Genomic DNA, 17,007 nt, shown 5'->3' with positions numbered 1-17,007 from the left:
AACAAGGGATGGTGAAATTTTATGCTGGTTTTACACAGCACCTAAAGCCAAAAGAGCTGATAAAGAAGGTCATGGATGCTACCAAAAAACCATTTCAGGTTCAAAGCTTTGTTCCTCTTGTCCCTGAAACAAATTGCACTGTACTGCTTGTGCAGCACCCTTCCTGCCAGGTAAATAGAAATCTGTGTCCTATAATACTTTGCAGGCATTATTTGCTGCCATAAAACATGAATAAAAGCATAAAATATTGAGGAAGATACAATTTTATAGCGCATTAAAAATAAAAAAAAAATTAACMAGCATGACAGGTTAACATTTTACAAGCATCAAAGGAGCAGGTGAATTATGGCATTATAGGCAGCAGAACAAGCTCTCTTGTGTTTAGCCTTGGAGCTCTTTATTTTTCCAGACCATTTCTAATTAGAGTCTTGAAATGAGATCCTGCTAGCAAACCCCTAAATTACAGGGAGTAAAGAGGGGATTCAGTCCAGGTATTTTTCCAGAGCAGGACTTTGAGCCCAGCACGCTGTGTTCTGCATACAAAGCATTTGAGTTGTGCAGGAACAGAAGGACAGAATGATCATAAAAAAAAAAAAAAAAAAAAAAAAAAAAAAAAAAAAAAAAAAAAAAAAAAAAAAAAAAAAAAAAAAAAAAAAAAAAAAGGTATAGGGGAGGAAAAAGAGCAGCTGGGGAAGAGATCAAGGGGCATCTTGCAGGACCTTCAATCATATTGCATTTGTGAATTCATTGGCTCAATGTGCTGGGGCTTTTAAAACAGTGTTGTGAGAAGCAGCTGCTATGTAGAAAGAAACCAGCCAAGTCCTGTATATTTTTATTAGTTACTCACTTTATTTTTTTACTGTAATAGAGAAAACACAGAGCAAAAATACATTTCTTACTTCATGATCTTATGATATAAAGTCAGGATAGGAGATAAGAGGTCTGGTAGGCGGACAGAAAGACAGGGTAGTGAGTCCATATCCTTATGATCCGTTTTCCAACGTAATTAATTTTTAGCTCTGATTTCTAAGGAACTGAAGTAGTACAATTGCAGTGACTATCTCTCCTCCTATCCGCCTTCCCACTGTACAAAGACTCCTGAAGCCACACGGCTATTTTTACCAAATCTGCCAAAAAAGTAGCAGCCTCAAAGATATTTAGTTCCTACAAGGATAAAAAAAAATGCAGGTGACTGGTATAAAGGGCTGAGGAAGTGTCCCTGAGGAGGAGAGGAAGGGGTAGCTCAGCACTTCTCCTCTGCAGGAGGCACGGCTCTGCTGCGTGAACAGCATGTGTGCGCTGGCACGATGGGCAGCACACACGGAGCTCTGAACCCGACAGAGCATATGTTGCCTCTCGAGCTGCCAAAAATATAGAGGCATGAGAGGAAGATGAAGCACCAGAGTGAGGAATTAGTGAAAACAGGATGTACAGAAATGAGGGAAAGAGTAAGGGAGACAGCAGAAATCTGGCCAGTGTTACATGACAGCAAATGCAGGGGTGGTGAGCAGGTGACCAGGATGATCACACATGAGAGAGGATGTGCAGGGACATTTGAAATGAGCTGTAGGAACTAAACTTTGTCCATAGAACAACCACTTGGAATTAACTTGTGTGTTGATATTCCTGCATGCCTGGGAAAACTGCGGGGCTGGAAAATATGGCAGTCCTGGTCCCTTCTTTAGATGGGGGAGAGGTAKAACAGCATCAACAGCAAAACATTTGCCCCCTTAATAAGAAATACCTGCAGGGAAGGGTGAGCCTGTTGTTCACTGAGCCTGTCTCCTGTTTCCCTCCTGAGGGAAAATGCTAAAACTACTGAGCAGTGTAAGTGCCACAGAAACATTTTGGAAAGTGCTCTGGACCCTCMCTTGAAGATTCACTATACTCAAGTGTGTGCACTTCCAGCATTCACTGAATGCACACAGCTCACTGAATGCTTTGTTCAGGCTCTGATCCACCTCCTAATGCTCCCAGGCATCTGCCTCTGACAAAGAGCAGAGGGGAGTTTTCCCACAGGTATGTCTGCCATATATAGTGGTTATGAAAAGACAAATAAAGCATAAATATTTTATGTTTTCTATGCATTCTCACCCATTCTTTGAGAATGCAATGTCTGACGTTCACTGCTGTAAGCAGCTTTGAATCACACCAGATACCCGCTCACCACCATGGCTGTCACAGTGCATTCCCTGTGCAGTCCCTGCTCATCCTGTCATTCCCCATGAATTCTTCATTAGGTCACAGTTGTCTCTAATGAGTGCTAATTCTTTTTCTTGTCCACACCTTCTTAGTGTGACACATTAACTAGGAAGGCCATAAGTAGAGCAAAGGGAAGTGCCCTGGTTATCTTATTCTGAATAGCAGTGATATCATATGAAGTAAGTCCAAATTGGAATCATGGTTATTCTTGAGCAGTTTCATGAGAGTCAGTTGTATTTCACATGGCCATTGATAGTGGGATTAAAAAGCAGAGATTTACAGGTTAAAAAGACTTAGTTCATTGAATAGGGTTGGAGCTTCTACAAAACATTTTATTGAGGACTTCACAATGCAAAGAAAAYAGCCCTGCTAAAAGGTTAGGTTTTACATTTCTGGGGTTGACTTTCATTTATAGATGAAAATATTTGTTGAGCATAAATGACTGTGCTCCAGAGAGTGCTGTGCACTGCCAAACCATTTTTGATGCCAAAATAATTTAGTCTGATCATATGGAAACCATTCTGAACCCCAGAAACCTGGATGCCATATGGGCAGGCTGCCAGCCAGAGTAAACCAAAGATATTCTGTCCTTGGAGTGGGAAAGGTACATAGTTCGCACAAGCTCTTAAAAAAATCAGCATCAGGAAGTATCTTGGCCAAGAGGAACTTGGCAGAGCAGTATTTTAGCTTTGCTAAGGGACTGTGTATGCCCATTGAAACAGTAACATCTGTGGAGGAAGGGCAGAGCACGGGGATACAATGCAGTTTTATGGCAGCACTGCTTAGTCAGGGAAAGGGACTCCAAAGGGAGCTGATACAGCCARCTGGCTGGCTGATGAATGAAGTAAYGATTGTGGAAGAGATCAAAAAGCTATCAAGTGCTCCATCTTTCCCATAATGAATTTCTGAGGATTAGTGGAGCTTGCAGTTGAAGTATAAAGGTGTGACGTCAGGAAATACTGAGCGTTTTTTTGATCCTTAAATCATTAAAATTAATTGGAACTCATGAGCAAGCCAAAGTAATGATAAAACTCTAAAGAATCTGAAATTTGTCATGAATGAATGGAATACAAACAAAATACTGTGCTTTTGTTCAGAAAATGAGGGCAGAAATTGAATGTATTTCCTATTTGTATGATGGATTCCCACTGGATTCGGCTGTGCACCTCATGGAGCTGCTCTGTGTGCAGAGCACAGAAGAGCCTATTTTTTTGCAGTGAAATGTGTTGAATATGCAGCAAAAATAGCACCTAAATTTATTTCTTTATTTTTTTTTTATTTGTTGCTCAGGTGACTGAAATTCTTATTTTGCCTTTACAGAACTCTAGGAGATTTAATAATTTTTCTTTCATATACTACTAAACAACAGCAATTCATAGTTACTAAACAACAGCAATTATAGGGGCATTGTCAGGTGATCAGTTCCAAAAATGTTAATTAACAAACAATTCTAACCTTGTGCCTCTCCTTGAACTTTCATGGATAATTTCCATTGTTAAAACATTAAGTGCTTACCTGCCTAAACCCCAAAATGTTCTCTATTTTCCCACTCTGAAAGAGCAGAGAAATTRCATCAGCAAAACCATAAAATTGATTGCAGAGTCATTATGTCAAATGCCTGCCAAAACACAGAGAAATATAATATTTTTTTCTTACATTTTCTAATATCATTCTGGGTGTTACATCGGTACTACAACAACGAACACGGCAGTTTCAGGAAGCATGGAAATTTTCAGCTGGAAATGGTCCTTCTGGTGTGTATTATACTTTGAGATGCTTTCCTGGCATCTACCAGCTGCTTTCAGGAAAATTTGCATGCAATTTTAGTTTGTCTAATTTCTCCTCCCTGTTAATGTGCTTTTGTTATTGCCGCGTGGAGTTCATTAACTTCGCCAGGAGATGGCAGCAATGGAAACCACTTCGTGCCCTCCATTCATAAGTGATCTTTCATGCTGAGCGACGATCAACATGRTATCAACCAACGTTTAAGAATTATTTTGAAAAACCAAGCAAAGCAGTCTCCACAGCTGTAATCATAGAAAGATATGGAAAAAAAAAAAAGAGCTGTGAATCGTGAAAGGAACTATGGGACCCCTTCCCAGGATCTGAAGGTCATTTTTTCAGCATTCAAGCTGCAAAGACACATATATGTCAATTAATAAAACTGTTGGAAGGAATTACTTCCCCAGGCTACCATGACCAAAACAGTCTAAAGTAGCTTTAATTCATTTGATCTTCATGGCACAGAACAGAAAGCATTTGAGTTTGGTGCAGAGGAGGACTGGGGAGGRTCTGCAAAAAAATCATAAAGATCTGAGATGGGGTTTTGGGCTGCTAGACTTTGACCCATGTCACTGATTTGGTGACAAGAGGCACAGGGAGCAAGCTGCTTATTTAACTGTTTTTATAAAACATGTGAAGGGACACAGAGAACCAGACAGAGCATCCACTTAGGAGAAATGAGTGTTTACACAGGCAAATTACCATACATATTTCCCACAGGACACAAGCATTATTAGACCTGTTACAAACTTTGTCAGCAACCACCGAGGAAAAGAAGAATCTTATTTACCCTTCTAAATACAGACCAGTCTTCAGGGCAATACAGCTGTTAAATTTACTGGCATGGATGCCTGTGTTACAGCCAGGATTTATCATGCATAATAAATCCACAACTGTCTCAGCTTCAGTTACAAGCTTTTGTTCCAAGCATATTATTTATTTATTGCCCAAAATTAAGAGCATGTGGAGGAAATGAGCTTCCCCACCAGGGGTTAATGTTTGTGTGCAGCTGAGCAGAAGGAGCAGTGAAGCTGAGGGCTGTGGCAAAGTCYATGCTGGTCCATGTGTTTCAGCATAGCCAGGACAACTCTGGGCACGTGTCCCCTTGAAGGGTTAGAAGGCAAAGGCTGCTGGTTATCTGCTCTCCAGAAAGGGAATTGGAGTGGTGAGAAAAGGCACAGCTCCTTGTCATATTTCCTGWCGAATTTGGGGCTGTAAGTCATCTTGCTGCCTTTGTGAATAACTAGGAACTCCCATCCTGGAGAAACAAGTGCTTTCATCATCAATGTATCCTCACAGAAAAGTCTGTAACACTTAAAGCTTTGGCTAATTGCTTGTTTTAATGAGACAGTTAAGAAAGTAAATCATGTTTATGGAAATCAATCTGTCCTGCGTCGCAATCTTTCCATTAGTGAGAAATTAGTTGTGACTCCTGGAAACAAATGATGTTCTGAGGTTTTATGGAGCTTGCTTGAGCTAAAAAGGCTAATATTGCTAGGAGGAATATGTGGGCTTTGTAGCTACAAGCCACTTCAATCATGGTAGAGACTTCCAAGCAATTTTGCYTTCTGTAAATTAAAGATCCACAACCCTCAGGGTGAAGGGAGCTTTATTGCAAGAAAATCTCACACTGCTCAGAGATGTCCCCTGTGCAACCCAGGTCAGTGATTATTTTGATGTAAATCAGCATGGTCTAAAAGAAATGCAGTTCAAAAGAAGCCTCCTTTAGTTATATAAACAYCTGTAATTATGAGGTTAGTCGATTTTCAGAACAGAAGATCACAACCTCTGSGTTTGCTCATAGTTTAATATACTTTGTGACTGAGAACACATGAGGAACATGGACTTTTGTGCCTCTAATTGTTCCTGTGGTTAGTTTATATGAGAAGCACCCTCTCTTAAACACCTCAAATGCAATTATATCCTATTACKACCTGTGTTAAAAATTTTATTACAAGCTACAGTGAGTATTCAACCTGTGTGCGTCTATAATACTCTAATATGTAAATGTGTTCCTCTTCCTTGTTTCTAGTTCCTCAAMTGCATCAAAAGGCAACATGATTTATATTTTCAGCATGTTATCCTACTGGTCTTAGATGTTTTTAAATGAAAAATGGAAGGGAAGGTATATGCAGCACTACCRGTATGTTGTTGATCTATAGGTTATGCCTCATTCCTCCAGCCCTCATTACTTAACATAAAATAGACTGGAGAAATTTAAAGGTATTTTGGTAATCCTAGGTAGTTACAAACAGAAAAATTCTATGATGCAGGAAGAGGAAAACAGTGTCTAACTGCCCTCTGAGCAGATTTTCTTAGTGCTGACCAAAAAGTCCTGCACAGGTGTGGTATCACACAGAAGCATGGAGGTCCTGGGCAGCAGCATCCATGAGGAGCCTGCTCTGGCTTTTTTGCTCCACAGGCTTTGCCCTGAAGGAGGAGGAAAGGGCACTCGGAGGCTTCTGAGCTCCATCCCTCTCCCTGCCGCAGTGTGGGTGCTGGCTGCCTTTTCAAGTAGCAGCACAGAGCGTTACTGTGAGCCTCCTTTAAAAAAGAGATGCCCTCTGAAATGCCTGAATTTAGAAGCAGATTTATTATGCAGGCTGAAATAGTGATTAGCTCCTGCCAGTGTCACCAGACAAAACGGAGCCAGCCTTCTCTAGATTCAGTAGTGAAATCTAACAATGATGACAACAACAACAAATAACTAAAAAGCCCACACCAAAAAACAACAAAATTACACAAATGGAAAACAAGCCATTGGAACAACCTTGCCCTGCCTTGTCACTTCATCAACTTTCATGACCACAGCAGTAATATCTTACACAACACAGTACWGCATTATATTGTATTCCATCATGCAATATCTTATCTTTTTCCATTATAGCCTTGTTCATATTGTTTTCAGTCCTGACCACACTGTCTCTGTCCTAAAATAGCAGGGAGACTAGTGCAGTGGAGCTGCCAGATGTAAGGATACCCGCTACCAGGCCTGATGCTGATCCCACCACACATGCAGGCTGATGTGTCCCAACCTGGCCTTAGGCTGTCCTCATCCCCATGGAGGTATCTGATGGCTGGGAGCAGAACTGCCAAAAAGGCAGCCAAGGACCAAACAAGGCTTTAGTGCTGACCTTTCAGAGATGAGGATTTGGGTTTTAATGACATTACTGGCAGGTGTGGTGAGGTGTTGGCATCAGTCTGACTGGTTTAGGGTGCTGACCTCAAGGCAGAGGAATGCTGCTGGCTCTACGCATTGTGATTACCACCTCAATGAGCCAGCTCAGGAGGCACCACATCTCTGGATATTTCCACTGCTACAATATCCACAACACTTCAATTACAGGACATTTTGAACCCCCTCAGGGGGGTGCAATCCCTCCATGCTGCAGCCTGAAGGGGCAGCTGTCAGAGGTGATGGTGCAGAGGCCACAGGAGAACCTCTGAGTCTGCATACACAGTTTCTGTTTGTGAGATGTCACATCCATGTTCCTCAATGCATGATGAAGGTCCAGCAGGCACTATGTTCAGTATTTTTCTCTCTTACATAAGGAAACAAGCAGCTGGAGGCAGAAAATCTCCTGTGTGGAGTCACACATGTGCAAATACTCAATGTGAAACTGATGCAGAGACAAATAGTCTCTTCTTTTTTTTTTTTGGGTTTTTTTTTTTTTTTTTTTTTTTTTTTTTTTTTTCTGACAGCAACCATGTACATATTTTCCAAAAGTTTCTCTTGGGAATGGATATTTACACAACACTTCTCATGATAAAATTTTGCTTTCTAAAGCAACCTGAAAAAAATTGCTTACATGACATAGAAAAACCTTGAAAGGATGGGGAGAGCAGGTGCCCAAAACACTAAGAGCTTGTACTTCTGCATCCTCAGGTCTGAAACAYGTTGAGAGCAGATGAGATTTGTGCRGCCGACAGGCACGTCAGTGCAGTGGGGTGCTGAGCATGGGGACAGACCAAGGGGACAAAGCTAGGACACGTGCCACAGGTGACTGACGTGGCAAAAGTATTGTGGCTTGTCACGTGTCACTGAGTAGCTGGTTGTGAAAGACACTGTTTAAACAAAGTGTTGTGTACATTTCCATGTCAGTACCTGTCTGTCCAGATTCTTAATTTCAAAACGCAGCTCTTAAGCATATTTGAATGAGTCATTATTTTTGGCCAGCATTGACAGTAACTGGAAAATCTAAACATTACTGCACTGTACATCCCCTACACTCCATAGATTGTACAGGAGTTTTTTATATGGGTGACATCCTATTTCTGCTCTGCCTACACCCACTTTTCTCTGGTCTGCAGGTAAGAGCATTCTTGTTTTGCCGGAAAGGGCCCCCCTGCTGGATAGTTACTTTCCTCCCCTTAGTGCAAAAGCACTTTTGTATAGCTTCTCTTTGAGTGACTGGTGACTACTTAGCAATTAGGATGTATTTTTTTATACATCAGTGCTTAACATGGCAAAGCAGCTTTTGCATCCAGGAGTGAGTCCTCATCTTTGGCAGCTGAAGCCAGGGCCCACAAAAATCCTTCATAGCCATGTCTGCTTATTTGTGTTTGCCTGTAATAAGGTAACTGTACAACATGGCATTCAATCACTTACAGAGCATTGCAAGAACATTACAGACACCCTTGGGCATGAATTGCCTGACTTTGAGGCCAGTAAACCAGAGCCTCTAGTCAGCACATCCCGCATTTCTGACAGCAGTTGCAACAGCCCACCTCTRAGAAAATAAATTGATGAAATCATTGAGCATATCTCAGATCTTCTCAGTTTAAATCCAAAGTGTTAAAGTCTGTGAAAGCAAAGAGGAGATGGATGAAAGGGAGGAGACTCCAGATGGCCATTGTGAGGGAAAAGGAAACAAGAGACGCTGAACCACTTGAGGAAGGGAAAGTGTGTCCAGATGTGGGTGGGACGAAAGCCCTGGAGTGAGGGAYGGCTTGGAGACAGTGAACAGAGGATGAGAAGGAGGTCACACAGTCATCCTGTAGAGAAGAGAAAGGCAGAAATGCGTAAAATTCATCCTGGGATGAGCCAGGATTTTGATCTAGGGGTAACCATAAAGCATACAGCCGGGTACTTCAATGCTTTGACTTTGGTAGAATAAAAGTCACGTAGCTACAGTCGCTCTTGAATCCACAAAAAAAAMCAGCTCCCCCTTTCTTGGAAATGAGCTTTGCTAATTCTCTCCATGTCTTGCTTAATCAGCTCTGCCAGCAGCTGAAACAATCTTTTCTGTTCAACAATGAACCACTMTTCATATTTTCAATTTTCAGTGTAAAGAGAAGCATGAAGTCTGCACATCATTCAGACTGTAGCTCATGAGCTTTGGAAGGTCCCAGCAGCTTGACTGTGACTTGAGTGAGAAATCACCTTTCATATAAGCAGCAATTAAATAATAATCTTTCATATAAGCTGCAGTTTCCAATGATGGAATGGAAAAAGGGCTGCAATTACATGGTCGACGGTAATAACCTTATTGTTACATTTCCCTCCATTTCAAGAAAAAAACATGATTCAAAAACAACACCTTTCAACACTCATTATTTGGGCAGCCTGGAAAATGTATAAGCAACAAGTGGGTGACTATGCAACACAAAAATGTGGACTTCTGACAGGAATTTCTTGCTCTTGAGAGGAAGCAGCCTAATGCTGCCACTAATTACCAGGACACCAGAAACAGGAGGTTGTTAATAGAACTTAAAACTTCCATGTAAATTGGAAGGCAGTGCCTTTATAAAAAGGGTTTTAAATATTGCCTTGAAGAATTGACTATGAAGTCTAGGTTGGCAGAAATAAAGTAAAAATTAATAACCCATGGTGAAAGATCATGGATTTAAGGACTAAAACAAATTTGAGGTCTCAGCCAGAGAGTTAATAAACTCTACACCATAGAGAGGAAGGAAGGAAATAYTATACAGATTTGAGGCCTGTTTAAATTAAACATAATAGCAAAATATTTCTGATCAGGTATTTCTGATTGACAGAGATGTGGGAAAGCTATCAGTGTCACTTGGGAGATTTCATCTGGAAAAGTGGTCATCTATGTTCAAGAAAGAAGAATTRTCATGGGAACCAGTGCAGAGAAAAACTTCAAGACTGGTCAGGAGATGAAAAACAACARCACTGAAACCCAGATTCATGCTGCCCAACTTCAGGCACTTTACAAAGACACATAAAATAGGAGCACAGTCACCAGGGTCTCCTGTAGTCAATGGAAGGAGATGGGCATCTCCAATCATTCAGACTACCTAAGTTCTGACTTGGCTTCTAAATTAGACAGTTTATTTAAATACCCTAACTACTAAGGAAGCATATTGCTCCAGGGAATTTGCATGGCACCCTGAAAAACAGAGGATCAGAAAGAAACCAGCTGCTCCCAGAAGTGTAAACACCACAGAAGAGGTCAAGGTGAGGTTTAGCAGCAGGACAAACTGATATATGCTGGGCACAAATAAATTGTTCTGATAAAAAGAAGGCTGGTCTTTGGAAACRGCTTTCCATATGCAGGTGGGGGAATAAGAAACTTGCCTAGAATTAAATTGCAGCTGAATAAGTTCATTTAAAAGGTTATGTGACGAGCATACCTGAAAGAACAAACATTTGGACTGGCAGATACAAAAAGTTCCTCTCTCATCTGTTTTCTATGCTGTTTTATTTGGATTTTTTGTTACTTAATACAAACAGGACTAATCCTTTATACTGGCACCAAAGAGACTTCTTGTAAAATCACATGTGTTTTGCACAAGAATTATTGGAAGGTGCCGCTGCCTGTCGTTCTCCATCTGCATCAAGGGGAAGGACTAAAATCTGTTTTCTGGAACCGGAATTGCTCGAGACCAAACCTGAGAACAGCTACTGCTGAGCAACTGACCTGCAAAATGCTTGCTGCCCAAGACAAGGGAGACCAGTTTTCCTAAGTGATGGGCAAATGCATGGCAAGGTGCTGTTAAGAAGGCACAGAAATGCTATCAGCATGTTCCCAGTTGTCACTGGTACAGGTAGTGTGTGTGGTCGGGTGTACAACTGATGGCATGTTAGGCCAATGTAGTGTCTTTCTACTCCAGTTGTAGCAGCAAAGGAAAATCATTGTCCATGGACCAGCCTTGTTTACAAGCCTGAAGTGCTGGAGCCATGCAGTTAAAAGTGTCCCAGAAAATACAAACACAGACTATCGATCCCAGCTATGTATTGCCAAAAGGGTGGAAGAGCACAGCCAAAGGTCTGGCAAACAGACAGGAGAGGACATGGGAATTTARGCATCGAAGGATTTTGGCAGGAGCATTGTCAGAAATGGGACTGGAGCATTGTATTCTGCTATTTAATCCTTCTTAATTTGCAATGGAATGAGCCTGTATACACACTGCCAAAAATTATGTGTCAGAACCAGAGAAATATCAGATTCTCCTATACTGATATTGGCTAACTAGTTGGGTCAACAGCATCCTATTRCAATAATAATGTGTGCTAAGAGAAACAAGATTATACTCCTGATTATTGCATTTCATGCTGGGGAATTGCTGTGTCACAGTCCCCTAATTCTATGCAACCCTGGTATTTTGAAGGATGGAAGTAATTTTGAATTTTATGTTTAAACTTGCACCTGTGTCTAAAATTATATATATATATTTCATTTCAGAATAGCAGAAAGTAGTTAATTTTCCTGGGTAATACTTAGCATGAACTTAGTGGTTGATATTAGGAAACACAAAATTTTGCAAAAGACTGAGAACCAAGTGAAGCAAGACACAAACTGACAACATATAAGGCCTTGAGAGGCATGAAATACAGGATTTTACAACACAGTTTTAAAATAGCAATTACACTCATTTTTCAAAGTAATTTGTTTGCTAAAGCTTGCCCCATGAAAAAAAAGAAACTAGATACAAATACAGAGTAATGCACATTTTTTGTTTAAAAAAATGTGTTAGCTCTTATTCCAACAAAACCTTAGAGGTTATTGCAAAATGTTTGTAAGGGCTTTATGTTTGACAGAGTCTTATCTTTCTTTTTCCATGGGGTCACAGTTGCTCTGTAATGCTGTCACTGTTAAGGATAATGTTTGTGGGCAGTTGCTATTGGCAGTGACAGTCGAAGTTCAGGCAACCAAATTTAGACATGAAATTAATAAYGGCATATGTACCAGAGAGCTTAAGTATGCATTGTTTCATCATGACTTACCAGGAAAAATTCCTACTGCGGTCCAAGAAAGCTTGGCATGAATATATCATATATATGGAGAGAAGGACCTGCCTCAGAGAAAGGAGGTAAGTAACAGTATAATCTGGATAAAATGAGACAAAATATTTGGARTATGAATACAGCTGAAACCCCCTGCTGTGGAAAGCCAGGGTAGTGTGCCACTAAGAATGTGCTTAGCTGCATAAATACACAGTGTTTCATGAAGTCCACACATACCCCACTGCAGAAATTGTTAATTTTAAAAAGATTGTAAATKTGAGTGCAATATATGCCTCTAGTACTTACATATATTATAAACAGCACTGGGGCTGTGGAGAGGATTTATCTGTGACCACTAAGCACTTACCTGATTTGCACAGCCACGCCTCTGTCTCAGCAGGCAGGCTTGATAAATCCATCTGCTCACCATAAATAATTGAACTTCTTTCCTGACTGCTTTCTTTTTTCTTCAAAATGTCCTCTGTGGGTCCATATACACAGGGCTGCTGAAATTAGGGAAAAAMGTATGAGCTGGTTTTGTGTCACTTTACAGGTCTGGACTTCAGCCACCTATAGACGCCATGAGCTTCCCTCAGTGTCTGAAGTTAATCCTTCAGCTAAGACCAAAACTCCTTTAGGAACTAATAATAGTGACCCCAGTAGTGAACCTGCATCACATTTATTTTATTCTGGACTTGGAGTTCCTGGACATGTTTGGACTACAACTGGTCAGGTTTCCAAAATATAAACAAGAGACAAGAGATGAATAATGTAAGAAATCTGAAAGGACCTCTGACACACATGCTATATATTTTTTGCTGCAGTATAATACTTGTGAAATATTATAGCAGGAGCTGCTTAGCCTTCCAATACGTGTTCCAGAATTCAAAGAGGGAAAAAAAAGCTGCAGTTTTTGGCTACTGCTGCCCATTAAAAATTCACGTCACTTGCAATCGTTATCCCAGAAATAAGAGAAGTTTTGTGAGAACTGATCAGATATGTCTTGCACATATACCTGGAAGTACACGCATTCATCTGAGCACCTTCCCAATGAAGACCTGACATAAGCTTTTCCTTCTTAAGTCTTACTTTTTCTCCCAAGAGACAAGACTGGGTGCCCTACCTATGCAAAGGAAATCAATGAGTTTCTTTTGCCTGCAGTGTCAAGTAAGCCCCCAAGCAAGCATTCCACTGTAGCAACTGTAGTCAGAATTGAGAGGGCCATTAATTTATCACAATTTATTTTGGGCAGTGTGACTACATGTCAGTGCTGACAGCATTTGTAGCATTAAGTGTTCCAGAGTGAGGACCAAGGCACTGCTAGCAGGTTCACACTCTGAAGGCCTGCCAATCCTGGTAGGTCACTAAAAACATAGACTTTGCTTTGTAGTATTTGTTYGGGGAATGCTTTAGCATGGCTCATTTTCCAGGTTTGGATGAGCCTGGGATCCTCTTCTRTGTTCAGAGGCAGTCATGTCCTAAGGACTGGCAGAAAGGAAAAAGAAAATCAAAATAATTTCRTCTGCAAAGGATGCAACAGGAGCATTGTGTCAAAAGAAGAGGAAAACACACCCGTATGAATGAAGGATCCATGTGATTCCCTCAATTCTGACTTCTTTATGGCATTTAATAGTGTACAGAGAATTTGTCTGGCCATGCCTCCAGTTGTTCATAGACTATGATGGTTTGCATGTCTTTAAAATAAACTCTGGCACACAAATATTAAGCCGCATAAACGGAGTCAGTCACATATGTCCCTCAGCTGGGATGAAGTTCTTAATTAGACCTTTTCCTGGGGKTAGTCAGCATTAAGCTGCCTATGCTCACAGGCAGCTCTGCCGTGGTGCAGCTGMGTGACCTTGGATTAGACTGTTGCGTGAGAAAGAGCTCTAAGAAGTGAGGGCCACTTACTTTGCTCAAGAGCTGTGCCTACATTGAAGCACTCTCCCTCAATCCTTGCATGAGCTGTGTTACGGATATAACTGTGCCTGGCCACACACACTGCCCCAGASCCTCACCCACCTGAGCTGATGATGGCTCCTTCCCATCACTGTGGGCTTGTGTGACGATGACCAGACTGGTGGTTGATTGGCTCTGATTATTGTCACTGAACCTGATTCTGACCCTGACTCACAGACTTCTGGCTTGACCTCAGATCTCCTTCTCACTATGTTCACTGGGACTGTCACTGGTGATCTGTACTTTTGGCTGAACTTGTAGCCACCACCAGAACTGCTTTGCTATTCTTGTTTGCGTGCTGTGGGAATGCTCCTGCTTGCTAGTGAAGCCACTGCCTTACTATCACCCTCCACTCCCAGCTTGCCTTGCTACTTCATTAARCACATTCCCCCAAAGGATGCCACCTTTCACCTACCACTGGTATCATTGGTGCCAGTGGGACTGTGACGGCCCTGACACCAGTAGTTCCAGCACAAACCAGACAATAGGAATACAGATTGCTGACACCATGTGACTCTCCTTTTAGCCAAAGATTTTTGTTAGAAAGCTGTCTTGAGCCAGCCTACTGGCGCCATGAATTCCTGCCAATAGGATAAATCAGGAGAGTGGGCAAGAAGTCAGCAATTGAGACAAAGAACCTGTTCTGTCACAGACAGATGGCAAAACTAAGCAGTGACACAYAACTCCTCCTGTGTGACCTCACTGAGCTGTTGGTCAGATAACCAGGGATTCTCAGTAACCTGGAGATACCATATTTCAAAAGCCCAAGTAAAATGCAAAGTGGTCACAAACCCAAAATAGTCCCAAGTTCTTTGTTTTTGTCATCTTTTGTAACTTATTTTAGTTGTCGAAGTCTAGCAACAGCATTTCATACTTTAGCTGTTGATTTTCCCACCTCATCTGCAGCATTCTCTCCTCTTCCTCTCCAGGGCACTACCTCCACCTGGCTTGGCGAGACCATCTTCAAGCATACAAGGCCTATGACAATTCTTCCAACTCCACCATGAGGTACCACTGGTGTTCCACCTGGACTGCCACACAGACATAAACAGCTTGCCTCCTTATTCAGACTGTCACACTTGCAAGGATTTCAGCAMTAAACCCAATCCTTGCTGGCAGCCTCAGACAGCAGTTGTGAGACAAGGCTATCAGCAGGAAGGCAGCAATTTCAATTCAGTCGAGCCCAGTCGACCAGCGCCCCTGAGATCAATCTATACATTAAGACAATGAACATATAGGAAATGGTCAGAACATGGGTAGTCCCACTGAARTGATGTCAGCATCTTGCAGCTCAAATACTCACACCAAATTTGTCTGGCTGCTATTGTAGCCTGGCCAGTACTGCTCCCTTGTTCTAATACTGTCTTGAGTACCCAAGGGTAGTTATGCCTTCTGCATTTAATTGCCACTCCTCTGCCAATTTACCTGGAAGGTGTCCTTTGCTCTAACATTGTACCCTGAAGGAGAAAAACTAGTGCTCTTGAGACATCTATGTGTTGTCCTGTATACATGYAGTACATACGGACTTCTGTCTCTTCTCTGCTCTTCTTAAACAGGATGCTAAAAGATCTGGCTAATACTTTTCAGAAATGTGAACCTCCCATTCCAAAAAAGAATTGTTCACCAGGAGTCTCATGCTGAACAGCAATGCAAAACATGAGGTTCACATAGAGCCAGCTACCATTTTCTAGAAACACACATTTCTAGCGTTTTCTGACCCAGCATGCACAAACAGGTCACTAAATCCTTTGTTTTTCATGTAGCATATAGAGAGAATTGTTATGGAAGTTTACCTTTCTGGATGCGTAAATACATTTTGTACACAACAGAATCCAAACAGTGTAAACACTGTTGTGTCTTATATAACCTTTCAGCATGTTCTGCAAAACTGGCTTCCCTTCCTCAAACACTGCAGTTTGGATACGGCCTATCAGTGAGCACTCACAAACATTCACAGCTCAGAAACAAAACCCGATCTGTTTGGTGGACAGGAATGCTATCAATGTGTTTATTAATTTATTTAGCTCGTTATTTGGCATTTAGCAGAGAACATAAAGAAATCAGTTTTGGATTAAAGAACACAAAATCCAAGTCTCTAAATTGGAAGATACAATTGACAAACCCCATTTGTGCATGTGGAAAAAAATCTGCTATGGAGGAGGAAGGCACCTATCCTGCAAATCTGTATTTAAGTGAGAGGTACACTGTGGCTCTGGGCTCCCCAGTACAAGAAAGASAAGGAACTACTGGAACGGGTCCAGTGGAGGCTCACAAAGATCATTTGGGGTCTGGAGCATCTCTTTTATGGTGTAAGACTGTGGAAGCTGGGCCTGTTTAGTCTAGAGAAGATGGGGATCACATTAATGCACGTAAGTATCTCRAAGGTGGATGCCAAGAGGATGGTGCCAGACTCTTTCCAGTAGTGCCCAGCGACAAGACAAATAGCAATGACCATAAACTAAAACGTAAAGTTCCAGCTCAATACGAGGAAGAACTTTAAAGCGGCAGATTACCGGAACAGACTGCACAGAGATGTCAGAAGTTTCCCTCTCTGGAGATATTCACCTGCACGCCTTGCTGTGCCACCTGCTCCAGGTGACCCTGCCTTGGCAGAGGACTTGAACTGGATAATCAGCAGAAGTCCCTTCCAAACCAATCCGTTGTGTGATTTCGTGACACCGTATGGAACTCCCCGCCTACACGGCGAGCAGAGCCGAAGACGGCCCGGCACACTTAAAGCTCCACACGGCCCAGCCGGGCTCGCCTCTCCCATTGCCAGCGGCGGCACCCAGCACGAAGGGACCCACGGGGCGCTCGGAGCCGCTTTGTCCCCCGCCCCCGCGGCCTCAGACGCCCCCAGCACCGCCCCCCCC

General features: G+C 42.0%; 1 long non-coding RNA gene across 1 annotated transcript; it reads right to left on the bottom strand.

Annotated features, from left to right (window-relative positions):
• Window positions 1-900: 900 nt before the first annotated feature.
• Window positions 901-16,959, bottom strand: LOC130589242 (uncharacterized). The gene is made up of 3 exons (XR_008967073.1): window positions 16,700-16,959; window positions 12,543-12,681; window positions 901-4,229 (listed from the first exon to the last, which is right to left on the bottom strand). It is a non-coding gene; the product is annotated as an uncharacterized LOC130589242 (long non-coding RNA).
• Window positions 16,960-17,007: the final 48 nt, after the last annotated feature.

This window comes from Malurus melanocephalus, unplaced genomic scaffold, assembly GCF_030028575.1.
Source record: "Malurus melanocephalus ecotype Western Australia unplaced genomic scaffold, MMel_1.1 scaffold_27, whole genome shotgun sequence".
In the NCBI taxonomy this organism is placed as follows: Eukaryota; Metazoa; Chordata; class Aves; order Passeriformes; family Maluridae; genus Malurus; species Malurus melanocephalus.
This window is presented reverse-complemented; position numbering and strand designations above follow the sequence as displayed.